This window comes from Trachinotus anak, unplaced genomic scaffold (assembly GCF_046630095.1).
Source record: "Trachinotus anak isolate AG129_WGS33_773 ecotype Australia unplaced genomic scaffold, CSIRO_AGI_Tana_v1 ptg000021l, whole genome shotgun sequence".
Lineage (NCBI taxonomy): Eukaryota > Metazoa > Chordata > Actinopteri > Carangiformes > Carangidae > Trachinotus > Trachinotus anak.
The window spans coordinates 12,273,529-12,290,510 of NW_027273872.1; the positions used below are offsets into that span (position 1 = coordinate 12,273,529).

The 16,982-nt window shown below is 38.3% G+C and overlaps 1 protein-coding gene across 3 annotated transcripts in view; it reads right to left on the minus strand.

Moving 5' to 3' along the window:
• The window catches only part of fat2 (FAT atypical cadherin 2), a 136,844-nt gene extending 120,069 nt beyond the window's left edge, over positions 1 to 16,775 (minus strand). For 2 of the 3 annotated variants that reach the window (XM_071458163.1, XM_071458161.1), the window contains exon 1: positions 16,440 to 16,775. The gene's annotated coding sequence lies outside the window, so the exon portion shown is untranslated. Of the gene's footprint in view, positions 1 to 15,097; positions 15,129 to 16,439 lie in introns of those variants that run through there. The other variant, XM_071458162.1, reaches the window with a different exon arrangement.
• Positions 16,776 to 16,982: the final 207 nt, after the last annotated feature.

A 16,982-nucleotide genomic window follows, 5' to 3' on the forward strand; every position in this document is an offset into this window, starting at 1 on the left:
TCACAAGAGTTTGCTTCAGCCTTACACTTCAGTAATGCTGGAGGCTGTGAACAGGATCTAACACTGATCATTTTCCCACCACACACATGGTTTGATTGATAGTAACGTGGTGATCCTGGATATTGACTATGACCTGTTTTCTATGTTTTGTTATTTACATTTTGTTCTGAGGAAGAGATCTCACTCCTGCTGCGGTTGCCCAGTTTGCACGCATTTTATCAACAAAGGAGGTTGTAAAAAAACAAAAAACCTACCAATCTTTTTTGTTACATGGATGTCACTTTTTTTTTTGGCATGCGTCATTAAAGATCTCTGCAATGAGGCTCAATCTTTTGCAGGGACTCGGTGTCACAGCTCTGTGACATGCATCTGTTTACACAGACTGACACCTAAATTGGGATGTCACACTCCACATGTCGTTCATTTACACCATTACAATCATTTATCAACTGTATTGGTTTCAAAAGATTTCATACCATGAAATAGGGGGGGTGTTGTTATGTAAAGTGACATGTTTGTGACAGTGACAGTTATACGGCAGCCAGTTTAGGCTTGTCTTCATGCTGCACATAGTGCAATTTAGTGTGATAGGGTGCAGTGCTGCAGAGTCATGTTTGGTTATTTCAGTTTGGCTGCAGATAGTTGTATGAAGAAACCTTAAAGGATAATTCCTGCTTAATACAACCTTCGTCTTATTTTCATAGGTTTGGTCAATGATTCATATCAGTAATAATAATAATTGTGATAATAGGAGATGGGTTGGACTAAGTGACTTTAATACCGTCCCACCTCTGTAGTAATTGCAGCTGGTGTTTTTCTGTGAACTCGCGGGTCCTCCTGTCGTCTGAGCAACATCCTTGTATTTTAAAGTGCATTTCTCTGTAGCTGTTTTTCCTGTTCCTTACTTATTAGATTTATGGATATTTACTCTCTACACTGTACCTTGGCAAAAAAAAAGGGTTAGGGTTAGGACAGGTTATGACTCTTGCCTCAAATTTACCTCGTGCAGAATCTTTGCCTCAAGTCTCTTCCTCTGTGCACCACTGAGGAGGCTTTTGTCTTGCTCTTTTGGCTTCGTCCTGCTGAATGTTCATGTCTATTACAAACCCTATGCTGTTATTTCCCAGTAGTTATGATGCCGTTTGGAACAATGACTTACATTACTGAGGAGCAGTGAATATTTCTTTCCAGACCCCACTTTTTGAGATGGTGTATCAAAGAGTAAATGGCACCAAAAGACAAAAGGAACATGTCCCTATATACCCTACACTCCACCACTAAGCCTCACATATCCAGCATTTTTCTTGAGGGACTTCTGTGTAGTGTGTGTAAATGCAGATGGTACAATACCACTGCTGGAAACCTTCTGAGCTCACACAGTGCCGAGTCTTTCAGAAATTAGTTTTGAGAAAGTCTTTGCCACCCGCTCTACTTCCAAATCAAAAGCTGTCTTTCTTTGCTCTAACAAGCTTCTTTATCAAAGTTAAAAATGTTGGAAGGACTTTTTAGGTAAAATATTTCACAATGCACTGTCTCTTCTGACGAAACCCCACCACATGCACATTTTATTTTCTCATGACTGTCTGTTCCTGTCATAAAGTCGTGAATGGCAGAAAAAAATCCATTCCAGCTTGTTGCATGTCTCTCATTCATCGAAGAGTCACGGGAAAATAATGATTTCTTTAAAAATTCAGGTGCTGGGACCTCTGAACACATCAAGTCACCACATACACTTAGCAGAATGTGAAATGTAAACTTCATATTCAACAAGTCCATTGTTAAAGTGCCAACATCATATTTGTGGCAGAATAGTCAACTGTGGACCATCAACTACACATGAGCCTTTTTAACTTTTACCCCAAAATCCTAACGGCATTACCCATCCTGAAAATATTTTAGAAGTAGAGAATATTGCCATGACAAACTGAAATGGCCTGGTATTTAAAAGTTACATTGCCAACATGAATTTCAATAAATAATATTGCAATTTTTTTATGCAATATTGTGAAACACAATATATTTCGCAATATTTTGAAATCTCCCCTGAAGCTCTTCATAAATGCATGATTTAACCCTTCGATGCATGGAATCATACCAGTATGATGATTCTAGCTCTACAACATTTTTCTTCATTAAAACATTCTTCTTTTCTGTTTGTTCATTAGTGGTTTCTATTGGAATACATTTACATTTTCAAAAAGGAGGAAATCAAAACCAATTTAAATTTGACCCTAAACAGAAGACAAGGATCTATGAGAAAGACATTCAACCCGAAGGCCTAAAACACACTGCCTGCATGGCGTGTGCAGAACGTCTTGGTTTTGCACTTCGGTGCCGGTGTTAACAGGTTAGACTGGTCTATTTTTCATGTGATGTCCTGTGGAGAGCTACAGGACAGAGCGAGAGGAGCTTCTCTCCAAAGTGAATTTGATGTTGGCATCTTAAAAACTGCGACACTTTATACTCAATGTTCATGTTCAGTATATTCGAGTATATTCGATTTATCGCCTACCCCTACCTGCATCTACCAAGCTAATATCAAGCGATATATCGGCATTGACATTTCGGTCTGGCTCTGCCCGAGAGTAAATATAGACTGATTGTTCTTACCACAAAAATAGTCAGTGTTTTGATTTAATGTTTTCACAAAGAGAGATTAATTCATCCAGTTTTTCTTAGTGGTGGATATTTATACGGAATCGTCACTGCGAGACAGAGGAGAAAAAGAAAAAAGAGAAATAATGCCATAATTGTATGTGGTACATATTTTGCCAGTACATCTGTTGTCTAGTCACTGGCACATACCAGTGTACTGTGAGTTGTGCACGTCATGTTTTGGGTACACTCTCACGGGCCACTTTCTTGCACACCAAGTTGAGGACTGCACACCAGGAAAAGAATGCACCGGGTAAAAAGATACTATCTTTGCATGGAGTCAACTGTATCATCTTCAGGTACAAACAAGCTGCTATGTCTTTATCTTGTCCATTTTAATTTCCGCATCCATAATCCCTGTATTTACCTTGGTTAACTGACAACTACATGGCAACCAAAAGCACATAATATATACCAAGCACATGGTGCTGCAAGAACCAGCAGAGATCTTGTTGTCTTTTAACACCAGTGACTCAAATATTATTATTATATATATATTATATTATTACTGTTCTCCTATTGCTTTTGTGTTTAACTCTTGCAGTAACATTAAGGAGAATGAAAGGTAACGGCTTAGAAAAATAACAGGGAAGTTGGCGGTTTGAACTTCTTGCAAGCCTTCGACATCAGGTCACGAGCTTTAACCTTGATACTTTTCAGAATGATTTAAAATTTCATTTCAGGGTGGAATCTCAGATTAGAGTGATGTAATTCTGGATTACAATAAGCAATGCCTAATTACAGCCTTTCCCAAAAATGAATAATCAGCTTTTCTCAGTGAAATGAGTCTCATTGTTCTTTGTTGATGCTCTGTGGAGAAAAGCTTAGATGTCGACAAGTTGGCTCTGATCCCCAGAGCTCTGAGACAATATCGACAGTAAGTATTTTGGCAACGCAGCTTTTTCAGGCGTGACAAGTTTGTTCAGACCTGTTAAGTTATGGGAGCTGTCTGTTTGACATGAAGAAAGAAAGTGATTTAGCGCTTTTCCCTTGATCTTCTCTCAGTCCACTTCCTCGTGTTTCTATCTGTCTGTATCCATACAAATCCCTCCATTTTTCTCTTTTTTTGGATGACTCTAATCTGTCTCCGCTCTCCCAGCATTCATTCCTTTACATCTGCATTAAAAGGTTGGTTTAAAAAAAAAAACACATATTTCCATCATCCTCTAAATCACCATCCCATACATATATTTAGTCCAGGATTTCAGTTATTTATTTCTGAGTTTTCTGCCACAAACCCAAAACAATTGAGATGGATACAGTTCTGCCTTTGTTGCTCACAGCATTAAAAACTTATAATTAAAAACTCATCAGCAACATGTCCCTCCAGAGACAGTAATCCTGTTACACTGCATAATCCACAACACAAATGTCAGCAGTTTTCAGTGGAACTAGGAGACCTGGAACGTCCCTCTTTTAAAACACTGCATGGCATTGGCATCAATGCCGTATCTGACAATGCAGAATTTATAATAGGTGGATATCAGTTCTGTAGACGAGAACAAACTTGTGCTACTGCATTGTTATGCCAACCAACAGCAATGTAGTTATTGACTGTAAAAAGTTGTTTTTGTTCAGACAGTATCAGTTCATCCACTAGTATGGCCAACACAAGGCTGATTCTAAAGCATTTTCTGACTGAAGCCTCCAGTAGCTGAAAATTGAGCTGATAATACATGTGATCATGTTAAAGCAGCTGCAAGAACTGTGTTCCTTTTTTCTCACTTACCATGAAAGAAAACCTCAGAAACAATATTTATGATGGCTGAAGTCTTTTTGGAAGAAATCTAATAAGCAATTATTTTCATCTTTGTTTCATTGACTATTTTGGTCGTCAGATTACTTGTTTTGACCCTCAGTCCAAATGTTTGACATTTTTGCTTGAAAAATGAGTATTTGCACATTAAATTTTCTTCTGATTGTCTAATCAAGTAATTGTCTGTAAAAAACTTAAAGTCTGCCAAATATTTGACCATTTCTTATCATAACAGTTAAAAGCGTAAAAACTAGGAGATGCAAAATGACTACAATATGACGCAAAACAGCTAGTAAAAAATATTGTAACTATTAATAAGGTAAAATGAAAATTCTGATTCACCCGTGTTTTCATTGGGTGTTTTGGTCTCTTATTTGTTGTTGTTTTTTTTTTTTATAAAATGGGAAACAACAATCCTCGAGGATAAAACATGATTGAGGAGCGTGAAAATGTCAAGCAAAGCTCATAGTCTGGGCTATGAAAATGTAGCTAAGCTAGCTTTGATTTCCAGCAGCTCTGTGGAAGCAGCACGAGTTGTCCAAGTGTAACAGTCTGACTTTGTCATGTTTCTGTGCAAATACACACCAAATAAAGAAACGTCACTAATTAATGATTTTATAAACTGTGCAGCTCAGCGGCAACTTTTAAGGAGGAATGTTTTCTAGATTGTTACTCAATGCATGATTGACATCTGGAAATCAATCAATACACCTTAAATGTAAATATGACAACTTTGACCATTTAATTTGTTTTTAATTAGCTCTCTTGCATGACATACACTTAAGTGATGATCGTATCTTCAAGCGCTTAAAAATGTATATGAGGTCTGCTTATCACATGGGTCTTACCAAGCTTCTTCTTCCCCTTGAGGATATAAAACCCAAAATGGACCCAAACAGTTGCCTTCAATGAAGATGGGGCTGGTTGAGTTACTTTTTCTTCTACATTTTCCATTGCTCACACTGCACTTTCCTCTTGCTCACGCCAAGGAGGAGTATTTATGAATAAATTGGGTTTTTTTTTTGCAAACCTCTTGCAGGCACACACCTGTCTACATAAAGTCGCACAGCTGACAATGCATATCAGAGCAAACATCAAGCCATGAGGAAGGAAGGAACTTAAAATGAAGTTTGAAATTGTATGTATACCCTGAACTTAACTCAAAGCTTTAACGCCATAAAAGATGCGTCATGTTGAATTTTGTTGTCTAAACATGAATGAACAAGTCCTTAACTGTGTACGTGTCTAGCTCTCTCCACCTAAATCCCTCAGTCATGTCTTTAATCTTCCTCAGCTTTGCATTATTGACATAGGGAGGAGTTTTACTGCATATTATAATTTATCCAGTTCTTATGCAGTTACAGACATATTCACACTGGGAGTTGCACAGTTTCAGTCTCCCTGTAGACAGTGGGAACGTGTCATTCCCTAAGAACGTGTTTTATTGAAGACAGAAGTAAACTTTAATTAATAATCACATGACTGTGGGCAACAGGCCTACTGACTGGTAGTGTGGTCTGGGGTTTTTCATCTTACCTGCAGGCTATCACAGTTACGGTAAACACACACCAGTCAGATCACAGAGATGTTAAAAAAGAAATAAGTGACATGCTTAGTGCCAAGTCATCAGCAGTCTCTCAGCAAGTTAAATTAGAGAACTTTTAAGGAGGATTGACACTTTGTTCCTTCTGACATGCTCTGTCATGTTGAAACTTGCACGTGTTTTAGCATGTTAATGCCACCCGGGAGAAAGGCGTTTGTCACCTGAAACTCAGATCTCAAATGATTTGATATGGCTAATAAAGATGGGTACCAAAACCTGGTGTTAAAAGGGCCCTGGGGTTAATTTTTACACACTGTAGTATTGATAAGCTCGATGTTATTAGTTCTGCTCTCAGCACTGCAGAAATTACGAGAACAGATTTCCTATCTATTATTGCTACATAGAAGTTATCAGACTCTGTTTGTCATTAAGACATTAATTTATGATGATCTAGCAAGAAAATGAAGAAAAAAAGGGACAGAGTGGGAGCTGACGGTGACCAGTCAGTAAAAATCTAAATGAAGAACAAGAAGAAGACTGAGGATGAAGGATGAAACTCTAAGGAAAAGACGGCTGTCTTGTTAAAACATCCAAAACACATCCAACAAATATTAGTAAAATATCTGATTAAACATCAGACAGTTGTGAAAACAATATTCAATCAAAAATAAAACAATATAAAATACTAAAGATCTGGAAAAAAAAATACCTGCAAAATATTTTAATAAAATATCTGATCCCATCTGAAACAGGTTGATGGGTGGGTGGAGGATGGTGGTTTGCATCCTGGACAGATCACCAATCTATGACAGGACTGACATATAGAAATAAACAACCATTCACACTCACCTACACGCAATTTAGAGCCACCAGTTAGCCTGCATGTCGGTGGAAGAAAATTGGAGCAAATATTTGCAAAATACTTGTAAAACAACTGAAAAGTATCAGTAAAAACATCTATAAAATGTAGTATTCGAAATAACATTTGTGAAATATCATAAAAAATATCAGTGAGTATTATGATATGAAAAATTATGATATTTTCCTGATACTTTTTCCAGATATTTTACTAATCCTTTTTTATTTAAATTTTGCCAGTAATTTTCAGATATTTTATTAGTTTTAGTTATTTTATTAGCATTTTTTTTCTAAATATTTTACCCTGATTTTCTGATATTTGACTCATATTTTGATGATTTGCAGATATATTACATATTTCTTTCAGATATTTTACAGTTAACTCATTTTTTTTCTGATATTTAAGAATTATTTTGTTAATAATTAAAAATAAATCAGGTTTAAATATACATCAATACATTTTGTTGTTTCTCTTTTCTTCTTTTTTAAAACCTTTAACCTGTAGACTGACACGTTCCCCCTTCAGGTTCCCCCATGTGATTCTGAGGTGGGAGTCCAGGTCAGGGCGTTAAAGAGTTACTGTACCAGGTGGTTTATGGACTGCAACAGAATATGTGACTGTTTATGATTATGGTGTTAATTCTTGTGATATAAATGATTTGTGAAGTGAAGATTTACATCTTTCATGCTTCTTCACATAGTAAATCAAGTAAAAACTGCCTGACCTCTCTGCCTGACATATTTCCACATACATTATTCTTTTCACTAAAATATTCTCTGCCAGTGTAAATCTCTGTCCCTGACACCGCAATGCTACAGTGTTTATTTTACAGTATTTTAGCCAATGCAATGTCTGAAAATGTCCCTTTGTCACATCTCTAGATGTCTTGTTCTGTCTGATAAACAGTCCAAAACCCAAACATACTGATTTCACTATCAAAAAGACCTTGGAAACAAGAAGATATAATGAGCTGAAGCCAGAGAAAATTGACTCAAAAACTATATATTAATTATAAAAATAAAATATATTTTTTCTGTAATCAAATGGTCACTTAATCAACCACTTGCTGCAGCTCTACCAGAAAAAAAATTGCTTATACTTTACTATCTTAGACCACAAATTCTCAGAAACAAGCAGCGACGCCACCCTGGCTTACAGTTGTTGCACTAATTCTATCAACATGTCTCCACCAAGTGAGAGAAATATCTGGCTCTTTAACTGCTCGATGTTCCACTTTCATCACTCGTTAATCTGAACCCTACAGTCAATACATCGACCGCACAACCAAAACAACTAGCTACAAGAGGCTGCATACAGGTGCAGAATTTGTTGCTTTCTGCATGGGTTTCAGTAATATAGTGACTACAGAATGTCCTGTATAGAGCTTACTACTATTACAGCACACAATTAGTTGGTTGTATTAGGTAAAATAAAAAATAAAAAATATTATTATGTAAATACTGAAACTGGACTCTGTATGGCTGAATACTCAGTAGTGAAAGTAGGAAAAAATGTGATGTGATTGTCTCCACTGGCACAGTGTGATGTAATTCAAAGCACATACCAAATATGTCCTAAATTGTTGAAAAATCTTTTAGAGAATAAACAAATATTATACCAAACCAAAATCAAATTTCAGGTTTTCGGTGTTAACAGGTCAGTATTGTCCCAGCTCCCTAACATGAGCATTCAAATACACATTAAACCGCCCACACAGCTTCCTCCTCTTCCATCTCCTCTGGTTCCTGTTAGAGCGAGCGGTAATAAAAAAAGTTAATGTGGTGAGTTATGTCGACAGTTTAAATGCAGATCACGACCCAACCTTCACTCCTAGACCGTTCCTGTTAAAGCGACTTAATGCAGAACCAGGACCGACTCATCAACTTCAGCTTGTTATTTATCACTTGGAGCCGCAGGGACGTCGCACTCTCACATTAATCACAGTATTAATTCAACATTATCTGCATGAAATGAAATGACTCACTTAGTCGTGTTAGCTATTTTTTAAAACAGTGAAGACCAGCTGAGCACCACGTTCTTTGTGAGTGTGGTCCTCCTTAACATTGACCTTGTTATACACTTGCACACAAGGACATGTCGAGTGCATATTTACCTGTAGTGGATATTATATCATTTGATGACCTGATGGGATTTTGCCAACCCAAATTAAATGACAAAATACATCATTGGCTTTTCTTATCTGTGCCTCTGTGACCAGGACAACATTATTTGGTCATCATTTGAAAAATACATCTTTTAATTTTATTTTTATTATTTTTTTATCTTGTTGGTTTAATGATGTGACAAAGGTTTGGGTTATGGTTTGGTTAGGTTTCAGCACAAAATCCAGAGTATAGCTTAGGTTAAAATAACTACTTCATTTGGTTTAGGGGACAACTCCAAATCGGCAGTGATATAAACACAACACCGGGGTGAGCACAAAAGTTTTCACTCCTTTTCTGTGCTGTGACGTCTTTCAGAGGACAAACACTGTAAACAGACCAGTCGCCTCCTCAGCACAGTGCTGTTAAATCAGAAACACCATGGTAACACTGCGTTCAGTTTGTTGTTTGTCGTTTCCAAACAATACTGCAGGTTGGTCGTCAAGAGTCAAACTGACTCTTGATGAAATATAATAACAGAAAACACAAGTGTCAAGGCCAAAATTGTGGAATAACGAAAGTGTGTGCCAAAAAACATCCACATTTGTGGCTGTAAATGTTACTGATATAGAGTGCCCCAGACAGGACAAAAATCACTACCCAGCGTCTGCAATTTAACATCCCTGAGCTGATTCCTGTTGGTTGCTGTTGCCCAGAAAGCAGCAGCAGGGCAGCAAGTGTGCGGGACAAGTAAATGAACTGCTGCCGCTGCTTCATGTGTAATTCAAAAGTTAGGGGGTGTCAAGGTTTACTCACGAGCTATTCAACTTTCACTGCTATTCATTAAGGTTTGTAGACACACAAAGGCCCTCATTCACACCTTTAGATTCAAGATGAATATATACTGACACATAAGTCACAGCATTAAGCAGAAGCAAGGAACACTAGGCAAAGGGGGTGTTGGCATGGCAAAGAAAGGATAGTCAAGGCTCTGTGAGCTCAAGGACCTCCATCAATGACAAGAGGAAAGAAAAGAATGACAGCTCACTGCGCACAGCAGCACGTCAGATCATTTGACATACAAGCTCCTTCCTATTTCCTGTGATTTAAACATCTTCACATCATTCCTAAGCTTGTCATGTTTGATTAATCACACAGTGCTACCACGGAAGGAGTCATATTTTATGTATTCATTCATATAGTAGGCCTATATGGTTCATCTATCAAAGCTTAGAGCTATTTTCTTTAGATAATCACGAATTTATTCAGTATTTGTAGTAAAAAACAAAACCTGGGTTAATGCTAGGTTATGCTAAATATATTCTTCGGTATATTTTCACTATATTCTCGATGATTTTAGCTGACCTTATCAACTCTAACATATCTGCATCATATTCCTTGGGTTATTAGCAATTTCTCCCTCTTTTTCATCACTTTCCACCAACAGAAGTTTTATTTTAAGCCTCCATGTCTCCAAAAACCCAGTCTCCAGTAATCTGTGGTTTTTGACAAGCAGGAGCTGGAGGTGGGCAATATGGACAAAATCTTATAACACTGCTCATATTATTTTACACAGAGAAATCATACGTGTTGTGATATGGTAAATTTACATTTTCTATAAATTAAATTGAGACGCTGTTATAGATGAAAGAACCTAATGGGAATGTCTGTCTGGATCATCCGGTTACACAAATACCTGACAAATGAAAGTAGTGCACCTCATCAGACTGAGGCGCAAATCCCGTAAATCCAATATTACCATACAGCAGCCTGCTCATTGATTTGTAACATTTCCCACAATGGTCAAATAAAATCAGAGATACAAATGAGAAGATCTTGCCCCGGGACAAACAGCAGATCTGTGGTGGTTGATAAATTAGACCGACATCAAATTGCCCGGCATCAGTATTTTCCACTACAGCACCTCATTTTGCCATGACACACACACACAAGTTGCTCTCTGAGAAGTTATACAGCAGATGAATGATCCAGGAGGAAATGTGAGCAATCTTGGATGTTCCTTCATGACACCTTTTAAATATGACGTAAAATGCAACCAACCCTTTTTTTTTTTGAAGTCTCAAAAAACAGCATTATTTTGGATGTGGAGTCACATATCGTGGCTCCACTTCCATCATGAGATCCTGAAATCTCTCTCCCGAATCAATACCGATCAGCTTCATATGCTTACTTATAAGCCTAAGACGAGGTTGTACAACTGCCGCTGCTCCGCTCGCCTGTGGTGCCTTCACACACTGCCTCTCAGACGCTTTGGTGTCATGACTGTCCAGTCCGATATGCTCACTCATGTGCTCCATTTTCATAGCAAACAGCATAACGTTACTGTCTTAGTTTCCTGATGGAACAATAGAGCATGCCACCAGTCGAGCTGAGAGTGAAGTTTTACTTGTCTGTTGCGGTTATAGACTGTAAATTTAGAAATATAAACTTTTTTCCTCCATGTTCAAATGAATGTTTGAATTTCTAATAAAAAGTGACAGCCCTAACACACACACACACACACACACACACACACACCAATAATGCAGAGACAGAGAAAGTGTCGACTGTATTGCTCACTTCCCGGGTGTTAATATTTGTGCAACAAGCTATGAGTGTGAAGCAAAATAAACTGGAGCTGAGAATGAAACTTCCCCTGGATAAATAAAGCTTTTTAAAACACACACACACACACTAGGAAATGGTGTAGCTGAGATAGATTAAAGTGACCCATATGAGTGCAGGACTAGAACTTCATGCTTCTGCCTCGGGAGGCGAGATGCTGGGTCTTGTGTTATCGTACAGAGATGGGATGGTTGATGACAGCGTGTAGACATGGAAATTACACAGCAGTCCGTGGATTTCAAACAGCGACAGGCCGCCTTGTCTTAGAAAAGGAACTGGGTCGTCAGCATGAGTGGTGGGAAGAAGATTTGCTGTCAGACTCTGCAGGTCTGCTGCTTTCCAGCAACAAACAACCATTGATGGAGCGCAGACTGAGAAAATAAGTAAAGGGAGAGAGATATGAAGATGGAAAGACAGAGACTGTGGTGAAACGTGCTGCAACTTCGAGTTAAAATCAGCATCCATGATATCAAAATTTCAAACACATGACTGGCAGATAGTAAACTTTCTTTTATTTGTACTGAATTGTGATTAACAACATATCCTGGAAACTAGCAAGAGCAAACGATTTTTACCTGTCAGTGACATTTTCATTGGTGTAGTTCACATGGTGGATTTACCGGTGACTGACAACGACGTCAAACAACGTCCAACAACCAATACCCAGTAAACATGACATGGTACGTCCTGATTTTATGTATTAAGGAAGACTGCCTCACAGCACCATTAAACAACTGAGCAGCTTGCGATGAATTGTGGGATACTGAGAACACAAACATTTAGCATAATTCAAATTGCAATTGTGGAGAAAATGGATGAGAAGTTTGAATCTAATGGGGTAATGCCATGAAAAACAGTACCACTGGATGTTTTCCTGAGGCTGATTAGTTTTCATTACGGGCACAGTCGCTTCTTCATCAGGTACAATGTTTAATAGATGGTTACCACACCCACAAATATACAGGGTGGTAAACATCTGAAAACAGCTCATAATTTAATCAGTGTAAATTCTATCGAAAATAAATCAGTCACAAATACTGAGAACAGAGAAGCCATTGAATCTTTCCTTTAGTGCCGGGACAAATGGCATAATTTTGGCCCTTTAGCTCTAAAAAGTCTGTGTACACTCTTTTGGGCTGTCCACAACAAAAGCTGACCACCAAGCAAGGTGAAATCTTTAGTTGTCAGCCCAAAACAGTGGTCCAGCATAACACTAAGAGTAGGGCTGTAACTCTGTGTTCGAAAATTTCAACTTTTCTTAGACTGTGGGAAAATATTATTTTCAAACTGTAACTGTTCAAAGTCAAAATTTATAGTCTTTAAGTGCAACAGTCCGTTGAAGTATTTTGCCTTGTGGTCCAACAAAGGGCGCTCTTAAAATTCACTATCAGCTTGACCTGTTGCTGCCCAACTGAATTCACAGTAAACTCAGCTTATAAATAAAAATGAAGGACACCAGCAAGCAAAGTGCTGCTGGCCAGATAATCATGACAACAAAGCATCTGCAAAGCTGTGTGTAGAAATATTTGAGGTTTTACACTGCCAGTATTCGCACTATGTACATTTTGCAGCAGCAGCCCACTGCTGGAGAATTACTGGCAATTACATGACTCTGCAGAGGCTTTTATTTTGAAACGATGGATAGAGGAAGTGGAGACCCATTGTGACAACTGGTCCGAGACATGGGAGAGCGAGAGGAAGAAGAGAAAAAGACGAGAGAGACAGCGGTAGATTTAACTAGTTAACATTAAGTTAGATAAATTTTTATTACCTACTGATATTCACCCTGACTGCTGTCATACAGTACTGCACACATGAACCACCCAGGTAAAACGGGAAGATAAAGCATTGAAAATATTCTAAATGAAGTGTTCCTTTAAATGGATATTTGATTGTTTCAGTGGGCTTCTTTTAAAAGTGTCTAAAACACGTTTTTTCTGCTGACCCCGAGCACAGCAGCTCGTCGCTCAGCTTACTTAGCCTACCTCACACAAACCCACGTCAAATAACTCAAACTATCACTTTAATGCAAGCAATAACTGATTTATAGCTGCAACTAAAGTTTGTTTTCATCTGTCAATTTATTTTTTCAATTTATTTGTTTAAACCTGTAGTTTATATTAAAAAAAAAAAAAGAAAAGAATGAAAAATGTCATATACAGCCAAATCAGCTTATCGTTTGGCTCAAATCATACTCTCAGGAAAATTAATCACTCATTCAATAGAATGTCCAATGTGAGGATCTCCATCTCATGTCATCACAAACTGAATCCATTTCTGTTGTTCAGACAAAATACACAATTTGAAGACGACGTTTTGGAAATACTATTTGTTCCATAAAATGTCCAGTATTCATAAAAAATGTACATATTTATTAATTTGATTTGATTGGTCAATAATGAAAATAATCGATGTTACAGCCGTGAATCTGACGTTCCTCCCCTCTGTGCTGTAACTAACATTTCTTAAAGTCCCAGGTGGGAAGGTTTTCTTCGATGTAGGCCATCGACCCTAAGGCAAGAGCTCACTCTGTCAGTCAGGTTTCCAGTCAATCACAGCTTCCAGGTGTGAAAGTGGAAGTATAAACTGTGGACTATTTAAACTGCTGCCCCTGCCACTCTCTCTCTCACACACACACACACACACACACACAGACACACACAGACTCACACACACACACACACCAGTGAATGGTTAGCTAGATTGAGAGTCTGTGCGTGTGGAGGCTGTGGGCTGCCACACTGTGCAGCCGCGCTGGGTAATGAAAATTCAATGATGTGCTTGAATACTCTTTCAGTGTTGTGTAGAAGGTGATGGGGGGGCGCTGATAGTAAACAGATTTTCACATCATCTGTGGGACAGAGGCCTAAGGGTCAACAGAGGATCCTTGCACTGTGTGTGTGTCTGAGTGAGGTAACGCAGGCCGAAAAAAGTATTGATTATGACATGCTTTGAAAAAAATATGTAATATTCAGCCTTGCACATTTCTCCAATAATTAACAAGGCTTATTAATAGCAACTGGTTACTGTGGTAATGATGACTTGTATTAAATGATTTTTATATGTTTATATCTTTTCTGAAATAATATACAATTGTGACCAAAACTTTGAAAACAGTTTGAGTTTTTCAGAGCAAGAAAATGATCAGTGTTCAACATTATATCAGATAAGAGAACCCACACACAAAACACAGCTATGTCACTGCACTGGCCGCACAGAAGATGAAAATCAGTACCATACCACCATCTTGTGGTTAAACAAAAAAACAGAACATCTCTGAATTTGACTTTTGTTGCATATCTGAACACAAGATGAAAAAATGTGATACAAATGTTGTGGGACTAGAGTTGATTTACCACACTGAAATGTATAAAGTCTGAAATATACTAACAGGATGAATTTTAGACAATGCATAAAGAACCAGAGTCATCTCCAATAATCACACTGGGTTTTTATCATAAGGACACACGTACATAATGTATATAAAACAGACTAAACACACTAATTATCCTTAATATCAAAATTTGGACAGATTCTAATTTGACCATGACACCTACTGTCATAGAGCACGCCTGACCGGAGGGAAAAATGACTTCAATAGGGACGAGCGTCTAGGGAGCCATAGTGATACTTTGGCTTTACTGTGGTCAGTGGTGCCGACAGGTCCCTCTGTAATAATACTTTTCCTTAACTGCTTTTTAGTGAGCCAACTAAAGTGGAACAGATTTATTTCAGTAAATCCAAATCATGAATGCACCGAGCCAACATTTTCTCCTTCACAAAAGGAATAGTGAGATGGATAAATCTAATCCCAGCAATCCACCTGATACACAACAGGCTAAGGCATGTCAGCAATGCAGCAAGTAATAATTAACTTAAGTAAAGCAAACTCACAAAGATCCATGACTTAGACCTTGATCCAAGCAGTTTAGGTGTAATCAGTAGAAGATCTGTAAAACAAGCTGACAAGTACCACCATTGTTCTGAGTTTCCCATGAAGACAATACTACAGATAATTTGAATACGAGAATGGGCAATGAGCAAGTCAAAAGTCATATTTATATCCTTGAAACCACCTGAACCAGACACCTGAGAGCCCAGAGAAAACCTAGTGTTGGTTAATATGTTGCAAAACCATTAAGTTAATAACACGTTCAGAGGTGGAAGAAGTACTCAGAAGAAGTAAAAGCACATACGTATTACCAGCAAAATGTGGTTTAAGTACCCAATGTAAAAATACTCCTTTTGTAGAAGAATGTTAAATTATAGACGATAAGAAGATGATTTTTTTTAAACTCCTAATGTGCACCAGATAATATTTTGTGCGCACAGGTTTTTATCTTGTAAATGAAAATGAAAAATACTATTTTTCCTGGTTTTCAGGGGCTTTACTGTTAGTTTTTCAAGTCATAACTCTGTCATTCTTTACTGAAGAAAACGTGTGTGCAGGGGCTTTACTCTATAAAAATACATCATAGCTTATGAATCATATGTTTTGTATGTACAATCAAAATAACTTAATAACTGTAGTTTTCAGGTAACTGTTACGGAGTAACAAGTACACCATTTCCCTCTGAAAAGCACCATCAAGTGAAAATACTAACCCTAAGAACAATCACACAAACAATCATACTTTTATACCATCAACTAATATGCATTACTCAAAGATGAGTGCTCATATTACACATATTACAAGAAGATCTCAACCAGTATTAATAAATTAATACACAGCTCACACCAATGCAAACAGTTCTACTGCACAATGGATATGAGCAGAATTTAGCAGCCAGAAGAAAACATCCAGGAAACAGCCAACAGCCTCCGATCAGGCAGAAAAACAGCAGCTGGGCATAAGCAAGAAATCAAATTGTGATTAGCATGTTAGCAAGCAGCACGTACTTGGCTGGATGAAGTAGGGCCGTGATGTCCCTCAACATCTCAGTTTTTGGAAAAGTGGAGGCAAACCGCAGGAGACACTCTGAGTCCAGCTTGAACCGGCGTTTGTTGCCGACAGGCGGCGACATAAAGAACAACTGGTACCTTGTGCGGTTTCAATTTCCCCTGTTAGTGAGTTACCCAACTTGTAAAACGCTGAGTCAAGAGCAGAGGTAGGTTCAGGTGTTTGGTAATGAACAGCGCGCTTCTGACGGAGCAAGAGTGGGCGGGGCATCGACCGCTAAACCACACCTCCCTTAGTTACCGTTACCACGCCTGCCAACCGCGGGAAACACCTGTACTGTAGTTTTTACAGGATTTACAGGGACAAGCTACAGCCTGGGACACAACCCGAAAGACCAGTGGCGGCTCTAGCTTGTATGATACCCTGGGCGAACACCCCCCCCACCCCCCCCCCACCCCCCCAGCAGGTGGCTGTAGCTGGATGCTGCTCCTCCTCTTCGACTTCAGCATCTGCCTCTACAGGCTCACCGCTAACGCTAACAA